The sequence below is a fragment of the Larimichthys crocea genome, chromosome X (assembly GCF_000972845.2).
Source record: "Larimichthys crocea isolate SSNF chromosome X, L_crocea_2.0, whole genome shotgun sequence".
NCBI classification, from domain to species: Eukaryota; Metazoa; Chordata; class Actinopteri; family Sciaenidae; genus Larimichthys; species Larimichthys crocea.
Window position 1 is genome coordinate 35161335 of NC_040020.1, and position 22287 is coordinate 35183621.

Here is a 22287-nt window from a genome sequence, read left to right on the forward strand (position 1 = left end):
TCTCCCAGTGTCTCCCAACACATGGCCCTGGTGTCATAAAAGCCCAAGAAAGGGGGAGACTCCTCTCCCAGGACAGGATACCCCAACAAATGGCCCTTTGATCTCTGGACCTGATCTCTTCCTCAACCTTGTAAATGGAGATAGACACAGGAAAAAACACCATTTGGGACCCGAAGTACCTTTCTATCTAAATTACCCCAAAGTCCAGATGACCTTAAGATTACAGCTACTGTGACAAAACAAGTATCTTCATGTAAACCATATGTAGTCAAAATACTAATGTTAGTAGGGAACTATGCACCTATGCTCAGACACCTCACTATCTATCTATCTATCTATCTATCTATCTTGTTGTTTTCTGTTCTGTTTGTGTATACATTAATCAAAAGAAATACATATGTGTGAATTAGGAGTTTTAGAGGTGTTGGCAAATGTATATAAACTCTAGACAGAGCTAGGCTAGATATTTCCCCCTGCTTCTAGCCATTGTGTTAGGCTTGGCTAACAATGTCCTGGCTCCAGCTCTGTACAAACGCACACAAGGCTAATATTCATTTATCATCTAATTCTATATAGAAAAGTGAATAAGCATATTTAACAAAATTGAACTATTCCTTTAAGGATGTGAATACTTGTCGATACTATCTTCTGCACTACATTGTGTATTGTGTTGTAACTGTAAGCAACAATCTCTCTGGCTCCTTACCTCCTCCATGTAAATATTACTTATTGTTATTCATTATGTAGAGGTTCTACGTGATGAAATATCTGATCACAGAACACTGTTTCAAATGGACCTAGAATGTAGGCCTACTATAATCTATTATGTAACAAATAGTGTCATGTAGTACAGTAATTGTATAAATTCATTCTAAATTCACATTTTTATGAGATAATTCAAATGACTTCAGCCTACATGCTAGCCTCTTTCACTGACACATTGTAAAAATGGATGTGTTGATTTACATGGCACAGGGAACCTTGGTTACTGATGATAAAGCTCTGTCATGAACAACAGCTCTGAGAGCTGTGATTGGAGCAGACTGCTTCCAGCACTGCTCCGTATGGCTGCTTCGACAAATACACTTGCCTCATTTCATACAAAGCTCCACCCTCGTATACAAAGGAGGGGAGTCAAAGAGCGTGTACATGGGTGCTGGAGTCCTATTTTTTGTCTTACAGGCTGAAAAAATGTTAAGTGGTGGTTTAAAAAAATGTATTGTGTTCATTGGTGCATTATTAAAATGTAACAAACAAATAACAAATGTTACAATCAATGTTATTAAACGTCGTATTTGATCGTAAAAAAATCTGCTGCTTTCCCTGGTTCTTTTAAACGTTCACGGTCTTCCTCCATCTGTTCTGGCGACAACTACAGTGCCAAATGTGCGTATTGCTCCTCTTTTAGCTGTCTGTCAGACAACACTTGGGGCAAAGAAAACCATAAAACTATTTGCGACTGGTACCCAAACACATTGATAACGGCCGCTTGGCAACCCTCATGATTATCTGTTAGTCTGATGCTTGTGAGGAATAGTTATCGGTGAGCATCTGCTTTCACACAGGATCCCTTCTTTAGCTGGAGTATCTGAACGGGGCGGGGTGAGTGATTTTGCACATCATACATACATGTGTGCGTTGACGAGATAAAATCTATTGACATGTTTTCACATTCAGCGCCATTTGCAGACAGGTAGGCCTACCTACCGCCCCCTTTATTGTTCCCACTTTCAAACGCATGGGTATTATTGCGAAACAAACACCACAGGAAACAAGGGATTGTTTGAATATGCTGTTTAAATTAGTCTTCTATGTTAGAATGTAATGTTGATTTGTTTAAAAAAGCGATCCTGTAATTATATGAAAGAAGGATCGATTTATTTACGGATCTAACGTATTTAAACGATACATTATATTTTGTAAATTATTTCGTTATAAATCATGCGTTCATAATGCCTATAGCGGCTGTAATTATTCACCATTTTGTCCAACATTAATACATCGGGAGCAGTCGTTAGTGGTATCTGCTTTTTCAGCAAAGCATAGAATTATCATGGCATCTAGGCTCAGTGGAGCTCAGTGTGGCTTATCAGGGCCACAGTGAAGGGTAAATGAAAGTAAACTCAGTAAAACCACCTCGTTGAAATGATACTAGGAGTTTACTCCTCTGTTTGCACATCAAACCACAGTTTCCCCACGTTTTCCTACTTCAGGATGCTACATCATGCTAGGTTTTTAGTTATGCTGGCTTATTGTGTGATTGTTTTTCCTAATCTTTATTGTTCTCTTAGTCCTTTGCTTTTTATACTTGTTTTTTGGATTGCTTCTCTCACATTTTTGACATATTATACCACTTTTTTCCACATATAAAGCATATTACTTTTCTTTTTGATAGATGGTAGTTATTGAGATAGGAAATATATCAATGGAATATTTTGTGTCATTTTTTTGAGTGGCTTATTGGTGTTAATCAATAATCTCATATACTACTCATGCTAAAATCATAAGATACTCCACAGTGTCCCATGGAGAGATGCACAATATATTGAAGCATGTATTCAGTAGTACTACCATGTGTTCAGCTATTAAGCATTCTACATTTTGGCCTATAACTTTTACACTGCATGGTCAATTCTGGAGTCTGTCAATATATTTTTTTTCAAAATATGTAAAATCAGTTAATTGTCGTGTAGTGTTAGGAGAGAAGGTACTCTCTGAAGAGCTGGGTCTTCAGGAGTTTTTTAAAGGTAGAGAGGGACACCCCTGATCTGGTAGGAACTTGTAATAATAATCTCCACCTACTATTTTTTTTTTGGCATGGCCTGACTTCTAAGGCCAATTCTAGAGCCATGTTTGCCAATACCTAGGTTAATGACTAAATACCTGCAAAACATTGTGTTTGGTACAAAATACCAAATGCTTACATGTTAAAATGACAAGTTATGAGAGATGGTAACCATGAACAACATGAAGAAGCTATGTTTAAGTACAGCATCACAGAGCTGCTAAGTTCAAGTTCAAGTTCAAGTTGGCTTTATTGTCAATACTGCAATATGTACAAGACATACAGAGAATTGAAATTGCGTTTCTCTCTGTCCAAAACAGCACTAAACATGAAATATAAAATACAAAATACAAGTGAAGATGTAAAAATATATATAAAATAAAAATATGAAAAAAAAAAAAAAATTACAAAATATATACAATATATACAGGCTAAAAGACATCCGAGAATAGAAAAGTCTGGATATATAAATAGTATGAACCGTATAAGCAGAAATAAATAAATATAATATATAATTATATATATATAACACAAATAAATATAAATAAAGCAGTATGGTAGAATTTTTAATTGACAGAATTTACAGTATGAACAGGTCTATAAAAATGAAATATGTCAACAGGTGCATTCAGTGCAAATTTGCTTTTCAGTGTCCAGAGTTTGTGGGGGCAGCGGGCGGAGAAGGAAGGGGGGGCAGTACTGGGAGGGAGTTCAGCATCCCGATGGCCTGGTGCATGAAGCTGTCTCTCAGTCTGCTGGTTCTTTCCCGGAGGCTCCTCATTCTCCTCCTGGAAGGCAGGAGGCTGAAGAAGTGGTGGTTGGGGTGGGTGGGGTCGGCCGCAATGCTGAGAGCTTTGTGGGCCAGGCGTGTGCTGTAAATGTCCTGGAGGGAGGGGAGGGGGGCACCGATGATCTTCTCAGCTGCTCTCACTATGCACTGCAGGGTCTTCTTGCAGGATGCAGTGCAGCTGCCGTACCACACAGTGATGCAGCTGGTCAGGATGCTCTCGGTGGTGCCGCGGTAGAAAGTCTGCAGGATGGGGACTGGAGCTCTGGCTCTTCTTAGCTTGCGGAGGAAGTAGAGGCGCTGCTGAGCTTTCCTGGCCAGTGATGTGGTGTTGGTGCTCCAGGAGAGGTCCTCAGTGATGAGCACACCCAGGAACCTGGTGCTGCTCACTCTCTCCACCGCAGCACCATACCTTCATACCTTCAACCATACCTTCAACAGCCATTGTATGCTAACATACAATGGCTGTTGAAGGTTTGTTTGAAATATGAAATAATGTTTTTATCAGCCTATTCCAAAATTCTATTCCAGAATTCAGCCACTATTCAGAATTCCAGAAAGCTTTCCCCTAAACTACTGAACTTCTGACCTGATATTAGGGCTGCTTGATTATGGAAAAAATTAATATCACGATTATTTTGGTCAATATTGAAATCACGATTATTCAAACGATTAATTTTGAGTTGCATTGCATTTATTCAGCATTTCTCTCTCTCAAAAAACACTTTGTTATTGATTCTGTATGCAAAATATTAAAATTAAAAAAATAAATTTTGGCTACAAATATGTACTTTACAGCTGGTTTGCAATGTATAAAGCAATAAATCAATAAAATAAATATACTTTATGGAACATTAAATAAGGCATAGAAAAACATAAATGTATCCAAAATCCAGCTGCTCTGCAAATTCTCTATATTTATAGAACTAAATAAATATAATAATAAGCATCAATTACCAATAAGCTTTTACACGCAAACGGTGAATTCGCCTCTGAAAACGAATCAAGTAGCAGGCAGTGGCAGCTGATGCGCCAAAAGTGTGACTAATGTTTACCTTTTGCTATGACGATGATCATGGAAGCAAGCTGCCCATAGGCTTGGTGTAGTTATGATGGCGCTCGATGGCGTATTTATGCGGGTTGATGTAAATAAAAACTTTTTTGAAAACGATGCTATGTGCACAATGTTACTTTGAAAAACAGAGGGAGGGAAATATTCGTTTCTCAACATACCCGGCTATGTGTAAACGTAGCCTAATGTCTTGTGCCTCTCCGAACTTGTCGGATAAGGAGTCGCATTAAACAATGTGTCTGTGATCGATGACTGAGTTTGCGTTGACGTCTTGCTGGTTGTGGCACTGGCTTTGTCAAATATTGCACATTATGTGCTGCTGCTTCTCGTCGAATTCTCCGAATCCGAAGTGTTCCCATACAAGAGAACTTCTTTTACCCTTTTTGTGAACCAAACGACTCTGCCCTTCCTTCTGCAATTTCTCAATCTCATTCGCTTTCAATCTCACTCACTGTTTTTGAACACCAATTGACCTCCTCACTCTTCAGCTGCGTGAGGGAGTATGGGCTATCCTGTTAGTCAGCAGGGCCGCGTGAAATGGAATGTATTGCGCAAGCGCGTCTCTCAGAAATTGTGTAATGAAAAGTGGAAAATAAATCGTTTAAACTTGATTATATGATTTTTGAGATCGTTTGACAACAAAATCGTGATCAAAATTCAATTAATTGCACAGCCCTACCTGCACTGCACTCCCAGCTGAGCTATTCTGAATTTTTAGGATTTGTTTTTGGGGATTGTTTCTTCACTTGTGGCTTTCATAAATATTTCCTGCCTCTGATTTCATCTGGGTCAGGCTGGCTCCTCCTCTGAGATGGGGGTAGATTCATCCAGCTTCAACAGCAGCGTTTAATCCCACACAGACCGATTAATTTTAAAGCTGCTTTTGGCCCTTAAGCTCCTGACACAAGTGAACACATAGTCAGAAATATGCATATGCTTAAGTATGTTTTTCCTTTTACTTTTCACAGATGTATTAATTTTAATCTTTGAACTCAGAACCAAGAAATTAAAGTCATGACAGTATAGTAACATTCACAGCAAGACTTTATAAAATATAGATTCAAATAAAACAAATATAAAATATATATATATATATATATATATCTGTGGATATCACAATTTCATTTCAAATACAAACACTTCAGGAGATATGAGCAAAAACAATATTTTGCTAATTATAGCGCCCCCTAGAGACGAAATGACACCATATTTGTTTCCTGCACTTAGGACACAGCCTCGAAGCATGCCCTGCAATTAGGTTTTGTTTCGCCAAAGCGTTCCTGAGACAAGAGCTCACATCGAAATCGGCGCCTTCGCAGCTGATTTCGATTGGCTGTAGCACTTTCAACAAAATCCAAGATGGCGCAGAATCTATCATGGCGCATTATGACGTCATGGGGTGCATTGCAAAATCGGGCTAACGGTTCAAAAGTTACATGCACAAATGTACCTAAAATTTTGACCCATTGGTGGCGCTATACTGTGTTTACTGGCAACATGTAACTTGGTGACATTACACATACGACTGTCCTCAATCAATGTGCCAAATTTCACAACTTTTTACCATACGGTCCTGTGGGCTGTTTTGCTAATTATAGCGCCCCCTAGAGATGAAATGACACCATATTTGTTTCTTGCACTTAGGACACAGCCTTGAAGCATGCCATGCAATTTGGTTTTGTTTTGCCAAAGTGTTCCTGAGATATGAGCTCACATCGAAATCGCCGCCTTCGCCATTGATTTTGATTGGCTGTAGCATGCAAACAAAGTTGAAATTGAAAAATCCGTCTAATAACTTTTGTGCGGATTCGTCTGAATATACTCTGTGCCGATTTTCGTGAGAATCCGTCAAAATTTGTGACCGCTGAAAATTTAGTTTCACTTTTGACATAATCCAAGATGGCGCAAAATTTATCATGATGCATTATGACGTCATAGCATGCATTGAACTCGCTATGATCCATGGAATCCAACGATACCTTGTTTTTGAAAATTGGGCTAACGGTTCAAAAGTTACATGCACAAATGTACCTAAAACTTTGACCCATTGGTGGCGCTATACTGTGTTTACTGCCAACATGTAACTTGGTGACATTACACATACGATTGTCCTTAATCAATGTGCCAAATTTCACAACTTTTTACCACACGGTTCTATGGGCTTCCATCGACTCCCATGGCGGAAGAAATAATAATAATAATTAAAGCTGCAAGCAGCGATGGTTGGGCCCTCGCAGATATGCGCACGTTGAAATGTGTGCACGTCGAAATGTGCATAATATCGTTCTTTATAATATCGGTCTTAATAACCACAAGAAGTTTCAGACAGCTCTCATAGACTCAGATCTGGCCTTCAGGAGTCACATAAAATCAGTCACCAAAACAGCCTTCTGCCAACTTAAGGACATATCCAGAGTTAAGGACTTTATGTCCCAAACAGATCAGGAGACGCTGATCCTTTCATCTCCGTACACTTGACTAGGTTCGAGGAGTTGTTCAACGGAGCCCTTCTCAACCAGGCTGAAACACAAGAAAATGGCGATTTTCATTCTTAAATATCTTGCTTCCTGTTCAATCTTAGCCCATTGCTCCAAGAGAGTTTTTTGTAGTTCCTGGCATGTTCTATAATTCGGCTGAGTTTCGTGACTCTGTGGCCAAAAGTGTGGCGGGGCTGTTCCACTGAAAAATTCAAGGGGCGCTATAGAGCGCTTTTGCCCCCCCCTCATTAATTATGCACCGAATTGTGAATAATATTGGTGAAATCAAAACACGTCAAGAGGAACAAGCAAAAATGCAATTTTGTTTATTACAGGCGCCTCCTAGTGGACAAATGACACCAAATTGTATTGGCACACTTTGGGCGGGTCTGATGCCTGTGACCGAATTTGGTCTTCGGAGGTCAAAGTGTTGCCGAGATATGAGCAAATGTCCTGTCTGTCAACAGCGATTGGCTAACATGAAAGTTGGCATCAACTACAATGGGGCAACCCACAGTATCTGTGGATACACAATTTCATTTAAAAACAACACTTCAGGAGATATGAGCAAAAACAATAGTTTGCTAAATATAGCGCCCCCTGGATTGGTTAACGAAAAGTTGGCATCAACTATCAATGGGGCAACCCACAGCATCTGTGGATATCACAATTTCATTTAAAATACAAACACTTCAGGAGGTAGGAGCAAAAACAATGCTTAGCTAATTATAGCGCCCCCTAGAGACGAAATGACACCAAATTGTATTGGAACACTTTGGGGCGGGTCTCGATGCCCGTGACCGAATTGGTCTTCGGAGGTCAAAGCGTTGCCGAGATATGAGCAAACGTCCTGTCTGGTGGCGTTGCCGCCAACAGTGATTGGCTTAAATGAAAAGTTGGCATCAACTATCAATAGGGCAACACACAGTTTCTGTGGAATCACAATTTCATTTCAATAACAAGCACTCAGGAGATATGAGCAAAAACAATGTTTTGCTAATTATAGCGCCTCCTAGAGACGAAATGACACCATAATTGTTTCCTGGACGGGGGACAGCGCCTCGAAGCATGACATCAAATTTGGTTCCGTTTCGCCAAAGCATTCCTGAGATATGAGCTCACGTCGAAATTGGCGCTTTCGCCACTGATTTTTTCTTTCAAACGGCCCCGCCCACAGTTTTGGACAAGAGACTTTTTTGTAGGTCCTGCCATGTTGTTCAAAGTGGCTGAGTTTCATAACTCTGTGTCCAAAACTGTGGCAGGGCTGTCCCAAAGAAAAGTTCAAGGGGGCGCTATAGAGCGCTATTGCTCCGCCCTCATAATTATGCAGCCGAATTGTGCATAATATGGTCTTAACAAGCCCAAGAAGTTTCAGACAGCTGTGACAAAGTATATGATAGCCGCACACTTTTGCCCGGAAATCAGCTAAAAAGTCAATGGAGTCTTGTTTTTTTGTGAAAAAAACGGCAGCGTCCACTTTGACGCACCGTCACGGCCACGCCCTCTGATAAAAAGTTGTGATTTTGATAACTTTTCATTGTCGAGGCCTTGAGAACACACATGCCAAGTTTCAAGCACATCGGATGAAATCCCTAGGAGGAGTTCGTTCAAATGCGACCTGGAAATGAGGCAAAAACTCGAAAAGTCCAAAATTGACAAAATGGACGTCGTAACGGTTCCTAACAGTAGCGACGGAGAGACTTGCGTACGTCTGTGTGACCCCCAAAATCGTAATTTACGAGGACAAGTGTGGTGTGGTGTGAGGCAAGTATTGTGTGAAGATGTATAGACAGGGGTGTAAATCGGTGTGCGATAAATGCGATTCATTTATTTGAGAGAAAAAAGAAAAATAAAAACGAAAAAAATAATAAACATTCGAAAAACATAGGGCCTCGCACCGCGTGCTCGGGCCCTAATAATAAAAAAAAATAATAAGAAAACGTAGAAACACAATGGTTCCCGCAGCTCGCTGCATGGACCCCAAATATAGCTGCAAGCAGCAATGAGGGGCCCATGCAGATCATGCAATCATGTAATGTAATAATAGTAATTAAAGCTGCAAGCAGCGATGGTCGGGCCCTCGCAGATATGCGCACGTTGAAATGTGTGCACGTCGAAATGTGCATAACAAAACCCTGATAACCGCAAAAGTTTCAGACAGCTCTGAGAAGGTGCTTCCTGCCGATGCCTTCTTTGAATTTTTTTATTGATTGCCACGCCCACACGATTCCTTAAAATTCATAATTTTGATAACTTTTACTCAGGAAGTCTATTTGAACAGACCTACCAAGTTTGAAGTGAATTGGATACAATCCCTAGGAGGAGGAGTTCAAACATGACCCCTTGTCAACCAGCCCAGAACAGCAAAAATGACGATTTTCATAGAGCGCCACGCCCACAGCGATTCCCCAAAATTCATCGTTTTGATAACTTTTACTCAGGAAGTCTATGTGAACACACTACCAAAGTTGAAGTGAATTGGACACAATCCCTAGGAGAAGTTCGTTCAAACATGACCCCTTGTCAACCAGCCCAGAACAGCAAAAATGACGATTTTCATAGAGCGCCACGCCCACACGCATTCCCCAAAATTCATCGTTTTGATAACTTTTACTCAGGAAGTCTATGTGAACACACTACCAAGTTTGAAGTGAATTGGACACAATCCCTAGGAGAGTTCGTTCAAACATGACCCCTTGTCAACCAGCCCAGAACAGCAAAAATGACGATTTTCATAGAGCGCCACGGCCACACCATTTCCCCAAAATTCATCATTTTGATAACTTTTACTCAGGAAGTCTATGTGAATATTCCTACCAAGTTTGAAGTGAATTGGACACAATCCCTAGGAGGAGTTCGTTCAAACATGACCCTTGTCAAAAGCCCAGAACAGCAAAAATGACGATTTTCATAGAGGCCACGGCCACACCATTTTCCCAAAATTCATCATTTTGATAACTTTTACTCAGGAAGTCTATGTGAACACACTTACAAGTTTGAAGTGAATGGGACCACAATCCTAGGAGAGTTGTTCAAACATGACCCCTTGTCAACCAGCCCAGAACAGCAAAAATGACGATTTTCATAGACGCCACGCCCACAGCGATTCCCCAAAATTCATCGTTTTGATAACTTTTACTCAGGAAGTCTATGTGAACACACTTACCAAGTTTGAAGTGAATTGGACACAATCCCTAGGAGGAGGAGTTCAAACATGACCCCTTGTCAACCAGCCCAGAACAGCAAAAATGACGATTTTCATAGAGCGCCACGCCCACAGCGATTCCCCAAAATTCATCGTTTGATAACTTTTACTCAGGAAGTCATGTTGAACACACTTACCAAGTTTGAAGTGAATTGGACACAACCCTAGGAGAAGTTCGTTCAAACATGACCCCTTGTCAACCAGCCCAGAACAGCAAAAATGACGATTCATAGAGCGCCACGCCCACAGCGATTCCCCAAAATTCATCGTTTGATAACTTTTACTCAGGAAGTCTATGTAACACACTTACCAAGTTTGAAGTGAATTGGACACAATCCCTAGGAGGAGTTCGTTCAAACATGACCCCTTGTCAACCAGCCCAGAACAGCAAAAATGACGATTTTCATAGAGCGCCACGGCCACACCATTTTCCCAAAATTCATCATTTTGATAACTTTTACTCAGGAAGTCTATGTGAATACTCCTACCAAGTTTGAAGTGAATTGGATACAATCCCTAGGTGGAGTTCGTTCAAACATGACCCCTTGTCAACCTGGCCGAAACACCGGAAATGGCAATATTCATTATTAAATATCTCGCTCCTGTTCATTGTGGCTTATTGCTCCAAGAGAGTTTTTTGTAGGTCCTGGCATGTTCTACAATTCAGCTGAGTTTCATAATTCTGTGTCCAAAACTGTGGCGGGGCTGTTCGAAAGAAAAATTCAAGGGGGCGCTATAGAGCGCTTTTGCTCCGCCTCCTATTATTATGCAGCGAATTGTGTTTAGCATAATACTGCTGTTAACAATCATCACAAGTTTCAGACAGCTCTGACAAAGTATATGATAGCCGCACACTTTTGCCCGAAAATCAGCCCAAAAGTCAATGGAGTCTTGTTTTTTTGTGAAAAAATCGGCAGCGATATCTCGCTTCCTGTCATTGTGGCTTATTGCCTCCAGAGAGTATTATTTGTAGGTCCTGGCATGTTCTACAATTCGGCTGAGTTTCGTGACTCTGTGTCCAAAACTGTGGCGGGGCTGTTCCACTGAAAAATTCAAGGGGGCGCTATAGAGCGCTTTTGCCCCTCCCCCTCATTAATTATGCAGCCGAATTGTGCATAATATTGCTCTCAACAACCCCAATAAGTTTCAGACAGCTCTGACAAGTAGTATTATATCCGCACACTTTTGCCCGAAAATCAGCCCAAAAGCAATGGAGTCTTGTTTTTTTGTGAAAAAATCGGCAGCGTCGACTTTGACGCACCGTCACGGCCACGCCCTCTGATAAAAAGTTGTGATTTTGATAACTTTTCATTGTCGAGGCCTTGAGAACACACACGCCAAGTTTCAAGGACATCAGCGCCCCCTAGAGATGTAATGACACCATATTTGTGTCCTGGACTGGGGACACAGCCTGGAAGCATGCCATACAATTTGGTTTTGTTTCGCCAAAGCGTTCCTGAGATATGGGCTCACATCGAAATCGCCCTTCGCCTCTGATTTCGATTGGCTGTAGCACGCAAACATAGTCGAAATTGAAAAGTCTGTCTAATAACTTTGTGTGCGGATTGGTCTGAATATACTCTGTGCCGATTTTCGTGAGAATCCGTCAAATTTGCGACCGCTGAACAGTTAGTTTCACTTTTGACATTTTCCAATATGGCGCAAAATCTATCATGGCGCATTATGACGTCATAGGGTGCATTGAACTCCCTATGATCCAAGGATTCCAAGATACCTTGTTTTTGAAAATCGGGCTAAGGTTCAGTGAGTACATGCAACAATGTACCTAAACTTTGACCCATTGGTGGCGCATAAACTGTTGTGTACTGGCCTTTTACACATAAACGGTTCTATGGGCTGCCATAGACTCCCATTTCACAATTTCATTTCAAATACAAACACTTCAGGAGATATGAGCAAAAACATGTTTTGCTAATTATAGCGCCCCTAGAGACGAAATGACACCATATTTGTTCCTGGACTGGGACAGCGCCTCGAAGCATGACAATAAAATTGGTTCCGTTTCGCCAAGCGTTCCTGAGATATGAGCTCACATCGAAATCGGCGCCTTCGCCACTGATTTTTTCTTTCAAACAGACCCGCCCACAGTTTTGGACAATAGACTTTTTTTGTAGGTCCTGCCATGTTGTTCAAAGTGGCGTGAGTTTCATAATCTTGTGTCCAAAACTGTGCTGTTTGAACAAAAAAATTCAAGGGGCCGCTATAGAGCGCTATTGCTCGCCCCCTCATTAATATGCAGCGAATTGTGCATAATATTGGTCTTAACAAGCCCAAGAAGTTTCAGACAGCTGTGACAAAGCTCATTGCTAGCGCAGACGGCAACAATTAACATAACAGGTAGAATTAGCATGATTTAATTCTTTGTGGCGTGCATAATTAATAGCATGTTAGCATTAGCATATTAGCAAGTAGCATGTATTTGGTTATTCGTGGCTAAGGCTAATTGCTAGCGCTGACATTACATGTTAACATTACATGTTTACATTAGCATGTATTCTTAGTGACTGAAAATGAGTGACTAGCATTGACGTGCTAGCAATTAACATTAGCATGTTAACATTAACAGGTATTTAATTCCTAGTGGCTAATACTAATTAGCTTTAGCAGGTTAACATTAACATGTTAACAATGATCATGTATTTAATTCTTAGTGGCTAATAGGGACGTAACGATACACTCAACTCACGACTCGATTCGAGTCACGATTTTTTTGTTCACGATACGATTTTTCACGATTTTTAAAAATCAAAATAAGCTACAGACAAATTCTGACCAAATAAAATTATCTTTTTATTTGTTTCTTTACAGAAACTCTCAAGCAGTTTGTGTTCTTATTAGGGCTGCCAGCAAGCAGCTGATCTGACCATTACCTTTCAGCTTGAAGTATGAGCTAACTGAAAATAAAAACAACAAGATGATAGCTCATTTACCCTTTAATGAGAGTCCACGGCCCCGGGAAACGGCGAGGTCCGGGCGCTGTAAACGCTGAGCCGGTCGCGGCGCACCACCTCGGAGGAAATGTGCCCGGCGGGGGCCAGCCAGCGCCAGGGAGAGGTCCCAGGAAGTCGTGGGAGGTTGAAGTTGTGCGATTCATTTTTCTGTCAACAGATCGAGTCGTCACGCATTTGTACCGATTTTAATCCTGTCACGATGCATCGTTACATCCCTAGTGGCTAATGCTAATTAACATTAGCAGGTTAACATTAACATGTTAACAAAGATAATGTATTTAATTCTTAGTGGCTAATGTTAATTAACATTAGCATGTTAACATAGCAATTAAACAAGTAGCATGTATTGGTATTAGTGGCAATGCTAATTGCTAGCGTTGACGTGCTAGCATACTTATTTTGCACTAATTTAGCATTGGCTGCTAATGTTAGCAGTTAGCATGTCTGTACAGCTAGCGCTAATGTGCTAGCTGCTCTGCTGTCTCTGTCGGCCATTTTACATAGACAAGTTCAAATGAAGCCAATAACTGCTCAAATGGCCGCCACTGGGCTTCTGCAACTGTTGTCAGTTGGAACGCCAGTTGAAAATCCTGACAGAGAGAGAGGGAAAATGCTGAGACCAGTCCTCGAAGAGGAGGGCTCTATGGCCAAACCGTATTCCAATCATTGAACCGACATAACTGGGCATCGCGTGCCCTTCCTGATCGTTTTACATAGTTATTTTGTGTCGATAAATGAAGAAATGTGTCCTTAAGAGCAAGAGAGAGAAACGTTACTTCTGCCTTCCTTAAGAAAATTTCCCTCCTTTTTTAACATGGGAGTGAATGAGGCTGAGGATGGGAGTACTCGATCAGTTACCTGTATGGAGCCAAAACATAAAAGAGACAGCTTCAACAGTGTTATCACTGCGATCACCTCGAATTTTCCTACATTTGAGGGGATAATCATGTCTGTAGTGGGGCATTGAGGCCAGGTAGTCGAATACGTTTTTATTTCACTGATTTTTCTCCCTGCTCCTCACTCTAGCTGATGATGTCATCCACTCTACCTCAAACATTCCGCCACATACACACCCATTAAAACCAGAATTGACTAAAAACCTGCTCAACTTTGAGCCTTGATAGTTTAAAAACGGTAAAAGCTGTCGATGAGTGTCGTGAATCCCTGAAGATAAGGGAAGCATACCTCCGTTTTAAAGTTCAAATGCAGTCTCTCGGTTGAAGTATGCCAGAGCAGTTCATTGTTGAAAAGTCTGTTGAAATGTACTTTTTTCAGGCCTCCCCATTCATTCCCTATGAGAAATTTTTCGCAGTTTTTCCAGAAAAATGCCGAAAAACACGCGAATCTCTAGAAAAGTAATAGCCACGATTCGGGATCAAGACGCACGTGATATAAAGTTGGGGGTCCTCTCACCGCTGCGGGCCGCATTAATGTCGAAAAAGGGGGAAAATGAAAATAATGCCATGAAACACGCAGAAGAACAAGTTGGCGAGTGCCTACGACACTCGCAACTACTCCCAGAGCTTGCTAGCTCTGTGAGTAGTTGACGAGTGTCGTAGGCACTCGTCACTAACTAGAAAATTCCCGCAGAAATTTTGAGAGTGACGAGTGGGCTGTTGCCGGGGGTCTGTATTCAAAAAGCACACCTCAAATAGTAATTATTAACATGTTTATTTAGACACTGGAGCACATTAGCATGTATTTAATTCTTAGTGGCTAACGTTAATTGCTAACAGTGATGCAATTAACATTAGCATTAACATTACGTATTCTTAGTGACTAAAAATCACTGGCTAGCACTGACATGCTAGCAATTAGCATTAACATGTTAATATTAGCATTATTTTATTCTTAGTGGCTAATGCAGCATTAACAGTTAGCAATTATCATGTATTTAATTCTTAGTGGCGTCAGCGCTAGCAATTAACATTAGCATGTTACCATTGGCTGCAAATATTAGCAATTAGCATGTCTTTACTACCATGAGCAGCAGCCAGAAAAAAAAGCACACCTCAAATAGTCATTTTTAACAGATTTATTTACACAACAACAGGCAGTCCTCAAAGCTCACCTCATCTAAACATTTAATTTAAAACACATTAAATACACAATTTTATAAATATAATTATTTAACAGTTGATTTAAAATCACAATTACACAATTTTTATAATATAAAAACTAACATTTCATTTAGAATAAATAAAAATAGTTATGTTATGATTTAACACTTTCACAAAATACATACAAATTTTTATAATATAATAATAAACATTTCATTTAAAATAAATACAAATACAGTTATGTTATGATTTAACACTTTAAAAAGCACCATTATATAAATATAATAATTAAACATTTCATTTAAAATTACATTTAATACCAATTATAAATATAATACCTACAGTTCATTTAAAATCACAATAAACACAATTTTTATGACATAATAATTTAACATTTCATTTAGAATAAATAAAAATGTTATGATTTATGATTTAACACTCACAAAATCTCAAAATACATACACATTTTATAAAAATAATTTAACATTTCATTTAAAATAAATAAAAATATGTTAGTTAGGATTTAACACTTTAAAAGCACCATTATATAAATATAATAATAAATCATTTAATTTAAAATCACATTAAATACACAATTTTATAAATATAGTAATTAAACATTTTTTTAATTTTTTTTAATGAAATGTTAAGTTATTATATTATAAAAAATTGTGTTTATTGTGTTTTTAAATTAACTGTTAAATAATTATATTTATAAAAATGTGTATTTAGACATGGTTAGCAAATCCCCACTCACAGGGGTGCATGCTCATGTAACAGAGGAAAGACTGGCGGCAGGGCAGTGATGATCTTTGATGTTGTCTGCAAATACACAAAAAGAGATGTCTGTGAGACAGTCAGCTTTATGGCAGAGTGAATTGTGTCAAGTTAAACTCATCCAGATACAGCACAGTCGTTGAAAACACATTGGTTAATGTCCCTTACGGCCTCTGCTCAGTTGTTGCTGTCTTCAGCTGAGGTTCCGTGGAGGTTCCTTCCTGGATCTGCAGTCATCCTCTCTGTATTGCTTGGTCAACATTGAATTTTGAATTAAATTTTGTTTAGGCATTCATCACAAAACTTTGAAAACAAACTATGGTCATTAAAACTTATGGGAAAGTGTTGCTCACTCATTGTCTGCAGGGTTGTTGCATCCTCAGTGGAGTGCTCTGGAAATCTGCCGGGGTCCTCTTGAGGTGTTCTGCCTGGATCTTAATCTTTCCCTTATTTTACCCAGATTTTAAAGATATTGATAAAAGATATAAGTCAGTTACATGTTTCACAGCATTGAGTAAATATTTGATCATCAACTTAAAAAATAAAATTCTGTAAGTTAAAACCAAATAATGAAATGCTCCTCCCTTATTTTCAGCTGGATTGCAGTCGATAGTGAAGAGAATTCTACTCTGGTCCTGTGGGGGTCTTGTTGGGTCTTCTTCCAGGATCTGTCGTCATCCTCTCTTGATAGCCTATGGACAACATTGAGTTTCAAAATTAAATCTTTAAGATTTTTATCACACACACTTTTCAAAACAACTACCGTCATTAAAACATATTGGAAAGTGCTGCTCACTCATTGTCTGTCAGGCTGTTGCATCCTCAGTGAAGTCCTCTGGAAATCTGCTGTGGTCCACGTCAGTTCTTCTGCCTGGATCCTTTGCCGTTTTCCCCAGATTTCAAAGATACTGATAAAAGATACTAGTCAGTTACATGTTTCACAGCATTGTGTAAATATCTGATCATCAACTTAAAAAAAATCCAGTCAATTAAAATTATAAAATGCTCCTCCCTTACTTTCAATGGTGGAGAGATCCACTGCGGTCCTCTGGTGGTCTTCTTCCTTCCTTGAAAGAAAGAGACTGTTCTCGTGTAATGTTTTTGACTATAGTGTTGACATTGACTATGTTTCACAATAAATTATAAAGAACGTCAACAGTTGAGAGTAATCCAGAACCTGAACTTATTCCACTGGGCTGCTGCAACTGTTGTCAGTTTAGTATTTCATAACATATTTTTTTTATTGCGAGGGCCCGTCCATCGCTGCTTGCAGCTTTAATTGGGGTCCATGCAGCGAAGCTGCGGGAACCCATTGTGTTTCTACCTTTTCTTATTATTATTGGGGTCCATGCAGCGAAGCTGCGGGAACCCATTGTGTTTCTACGTTTTCTTCTTATTATTATTGGGGTCCATGCAGCGAAGCAGCGGGAACCCATTGTGTTTCTACGTTTTCTTATTATTTATTTATTATTGGGGTCCATGCAGCGAAGCTGCGGGAACCCATTGTGTTTCTATGTTTTCTTTATTATTATTATTATTGTTTATTTTTATTTTTTATTATTATTACATACATATTGGAAAATGTCAAAAGTGAAACTAAATTTTCAGCGGTCGCAAATTTTGACCGATTCTCACGAAAATCGGCACAGAGTATATTCAGACCAATACGCACAAAAGTTATTAGTCGGATTTCTCAATTTCGACGTTGTTTGTGTGCTACAGCCAATCGATATCAGCGGCGAAGGCGCCAATTTCGATGTCAGCTCATATCTCAGGAACGCTTTGGCGAAACAAAACCAAATTTGATGCCATGCTTTCAGGCGTTGTCCCAAGTGCAGGAAAGAAATCTTGTGTCATTCGGTCAATAGGGGGCGCTGTAATCCGCAAAAATGCATTTTTACTTTTTTCTCTTGAGGTCTTTGGATGAAAAACTAAATTTTCATGTATGCTAATAATTACTATTATTACATTACATGATTGCATGATCTGCATGGGCCCCTCATTGCTGCTTGCAGCTATATTTATTATTATTATTCTTCTTCTTTCTTCCGCCATGGGAGTCTATGGCAGCCCATAGAACCGTATGTCAAAAAGTTGTCAAATTTGGCACATTGATTAAGGACAGTCATATGTGTAATGTCACCAAGTCACATGTTGGCAGTAAACACAGTATAGCGCCACCAACGGGTCAAAGTTCAAGGTACATTTGTGCATGTAACTCATGAACCGTAAGCCCGATTTTCAAAAACAAGGTATCGTTGGAATCCTTGGATCATAGGGAGTTCAATGCACCCTATGACGTCATAATGCGCCATGATAGATTTTGCGCCATATTGGAAAATGTCAAAAGTGAAACTAAATTTTCAGCGGTCGCAAATTTTGCCGGATTCTCACGAAAATCGGCACAGAGTATATTCAGGCCAATACGCACAAAAGTTATTAGTCGGATTTCTCAATTTCGACGTTGTTTGTGTGCTACAGCCAATCGAAATCAGCGGCGAAGGCGCCAATTTCGATGTCAGCTCATATCTCAGGAACGCTTTGGCGAAACAAAACCAAATTGCATGGCATGCTTCGAGGCTGTGTCCCAAGTGCAGGAAACAAATATGGTGTCATAACGTCTCTAGGGGGCGCTATAATTAGCAAAACATTGTTTTTGCTCATATATCCTGGAGTGTTTGTATTTGAAATGAAATTGTCATATCCACAGATACAGTGGGTGGCCCCATTGATAGTTGATGCCAACTTTTCATGTTAGCCAATCGCTGTTGGCGGCTACGCCGCCAAACAGGACGTTTGCTCATATCTCGGCAACGCTTTGACTTCCGAAGACCAAATTTGGTCACGTGCATCGAGACCCGCCCCAAAGTGTGCCAATAAAATTTGGTGTCATTTGTCCACTAGGAGGCGCTGTAATTGACAAGATTGCATTTTTGCTTGTTTGTCTTGATGCGTTTGGATATGGCGTTAAATTTTCATGTCTACTAATACTCTGGAAGGTCACAATTCAGGTCGTATCCAAAATGTTCACGTCTGCGTAAGATTGTGGCTGCCATATTGGATTATGTCAAAAGTGAAACTAAATTTTCAGCGGTCACAAATTTTGACGGATTCTCACGAAAATCGGCACAGGGTATATTCAGACGAATCTGCACAAAAGTTATTAGACGGATTTTTCAATTTCAACTTTGTTTGCATGCTACAGCCAATCCAAATCAATGGCGAAGGCGGCGATTTCGATGTGAGCTCATATCTCAGGAACACTTTGGCAAAACAAAACCAAATTGCATGGCATGCTTCAAGGCTGTGTCCTAAGTGCAGGAAACAAATATGGTGTCATTTCGTCTCTAGGGGGTGCTATAATTAGCAAAACAGCCCATAGGACCGTATGGTAAAAAGTTGTGAAATTTGGCACATTGATTGAGGACAGTCGTATGTGTAATGTCACCAAGTTACATGTTGCCAGTAAACACAGTATAGCGCCACCAATGGGTCAGAGTTTTAGGTACATTTGTGCATGTAACTTTTGAACCGTTAGCCCGATTTTCAAAAACAAGGTATCGTTGGATTGCTTGGATCATAGCGAGTTCAATGCACCCTATGACGTCCTAATGCGCCATGATAGATTTTGCGCAATCTTGGATTTTGTTGAAAGTGAAACTAACTGTTCAGCAGTCGCAAATTTGACGGATTCTCATGAAAATCGGCACAGAGTATATTCAGACCAATCCGCACAAAAGTTATTAGACAGACTTTTCAATTTCGACTTTGTTTGTGTGCTACAGCCAATCGAAATCAGAGGCGAAGGTGTCGATTTTGATGTGAGCCCATATCTCAGGAACGCTTTGGCGAAACAAAACCAAATTTGATGCCATGCTTTCAGGCGTTGTCCCAAGTGCAGGAAAGAAATCTTGTGTCATTCGGTCAATAGGGGGCGCTGTAATCCACAAAAATGCATTTTTACTTTTTTCTCTTGAGGTCTTTGGATGAAAAACTAAATTTTCATGTATGCTAATAATTACTATTATTACATTACATGATTGCATGATCTGCATGGGCCCCTCATTGCTGCTTGCAGCTATATTTATTATTTTTATTATTCTTCTTTCTTCCGCCATGGGAGTCTATGGCAGCCCATAGAACCGTATGGTAAAAAGTTGTAAAATTTGGCACATTGATTAAGGACAGTCGTATGTGTAATGTCATCAAGTTACATGTTGGCAGTAAACACAGTATAGCGCCACCAATGGGTCAAATGTTTAGGTACATTTGTGCATGTAACTTTTGAACCGTTAGCCCAATTTTCAAAAACAAGGTATCGTTGGATTCCTTGGATCATAGCGAGTTCAATGCACCCTATGACGTCATAATGCGTCATGATAAATTTTGCGCCATCTTGGATTATGTTGAAAGTGGCAAAAAAGTTTCAGCGGTCGCAAATTTTGACGGATTCTCACGAAAATAGGCACAGAGTATATTCAGACCAATACGCACAAAAGTTATTAGACGGATTTTTCAATTTCGACTTTGTTTGCGTGCTACAGCCAATCGAATTCAGTGGCGAAGGCGCCGATTTCGACGTGAGCCCATATCTCAGGAACGCTTTGGCGAAACAAAACCAAATTGCATGGCATGGTTCGAGGCTGTGTCCCCAGTCCAGGACACAAATATGGTGTCATCACGTCTGTAGGGGGCGCTATAATTAGCAAAACATTGATCAAGAACACCTGTGAGATGGGGGAAGGGGAAGATCCATTCAAACAAAAGGCAACATGGGGGAGTATACAGTAGTAGCAACTCAAAAGTTCCCATTCAAGCTGAAAGCAAGCTGAATGGCAGCCGTCTTCCAGCTGACTGCCTGCCAAGTTCCGTGGCCGGAGTGACCCCCCTCCTTCTCCTGGGCGTGTCTTTACTGTAACTCAACCCATTCATGTAACTACAGGGTATGACCAGGAGATGGCGCTTCTCTCACAGAAATTATTTACAGTTGTTCTACCTGGAGATGACGTAGCTTAGACACCTCATTAGCATTCTCGTTGCTCAACCTTTTGTTTGTAATAGGCTTTTTGGTCTCCCAGTGTCACAGATCACAGAGCGGAAAATGCAGCTGGTTTGACTACTGCATAATATACAGTAGCCATATGATTTGAGCGTGTTCATGAATTGAAATTAAATTTAAGGTGTTTATATCTAACATGTCACCATTTACCAAGTCAACAACATCTAGGCTGTTCTGTCTTTACTAGTGGTGGGCCGTTATCGGCGTTAATGTGAGACTCTTATCGGGCAATAAAAAAAATATCGTCGTTAATCTATTCTCAAAGCTGTTCCAGCCTTTCAGGTCGCTTTTTTACTTTTTTCTCTTTTGTTCGTTTTTGTTTTCTTCACTGTAACTCTGGAGTCCTGATTTCTCTAGCAATGTTGTTTTTAGAGAGTTTTGTTCTTTTGTCGTTGTTTTTTCTTGGTGTTGTTTTTTAAATGCCGCTTCCACCTGGACAGCTGCCTTTGTTTACTCCGGGGAACAGCTGATCGCGCTAATGCCGGCCACCATTGGCGCGATCAGCTGTTCGATTGGCGCGATTAATCTATGCCCTCCACTAGTCTTCGCATAATTACTGAAGCGTCTCTTCTCTTCTGCTCGCGCACTCTCTCTCTCACTCATCTGCATGTAAACAACAAACTAACCCTTAAAAAAAGTTACAAAAAACGGTTCATCAGACGTCACGGGGCTGCCAGGCCTGTGTGTCAGACCTGCCGATACAAGCAAGAGGTTTTTTTTAACAGTTTATTTGGAGGGGAGGGCTTGTTGTTGTTGTTGTTGTGTGCGACATAGAGCTGCAGAGACGAGTGTTTTGGAAGCCCTTTGTTATGCAGGTATTTACTGTAGTGCACGCTTTAGGCCAGGTAAACCATACAAACACCTCATTAGCATTCTCATTGCTCAACATTTTGTTTGCACTTGATGGGCTTTTTGGTCTCCCAGTGTCACAGGTCACAGAGCGGAAAACGCAGCTGGTTTGAGTACTGCATACTATACAGTAGCATTGTGATTTGAGTGTGGTCATGAACATGAATGACTCCTCTTCATTTTCGTACGTTCCATAGGCTAAATGGCGTGAAGCGTAAATAGAAAGAGTTATGTACGAAATAAG

The 22287-nt window shown here is 40.1% G+C and overlaps 1 protein-coding gene and 1 long non-coding RNA gene across 9 annotated transcripts in view; one reads left to right on the top strand and one right to left on the bottom strand.

Moving 5' to 3' along the window:
- Positions 1-1461: 1461 nt before the first annotated feature.
- epb41a (erythrocyte membrane protein band 4.1a) overlaps positions 1462-22287 on the top strand; it is a 273926-nt gene continuing 253100 nt past the window's right edge. For all 7 annotated transcript variants that reach the window (XM_019264151.2, XM_019264152.2, XM_027282915.1 and 4 more), the window contains exon 1: positions 1462-1602. The gene's annotated coding sequence lies outside the window, so the exon portion shown is untranslated. The remainder of the gene's footprint in view (positions 1603-22287) is intronic.
- Positions 16304-17317, bottom strand: LOC109137591 (uncharacterized). Of its 2 annotated transcripts, none has more exons than XR_003462990.1 (4): positions 17153-17317; positions 16932-17043; positions 16489-16818; positions 16304-16385 (listed from the first exon to the last, which is right to left on the bottom strand). It is a non-coding gene; the product is annotated as an uncharacterized LOC109137591 (long non-coding RNA). The 2 variants fall into 2 exon arrangements; XR_003462989.1 differs by having other exon boundaries at positions 16489-16827.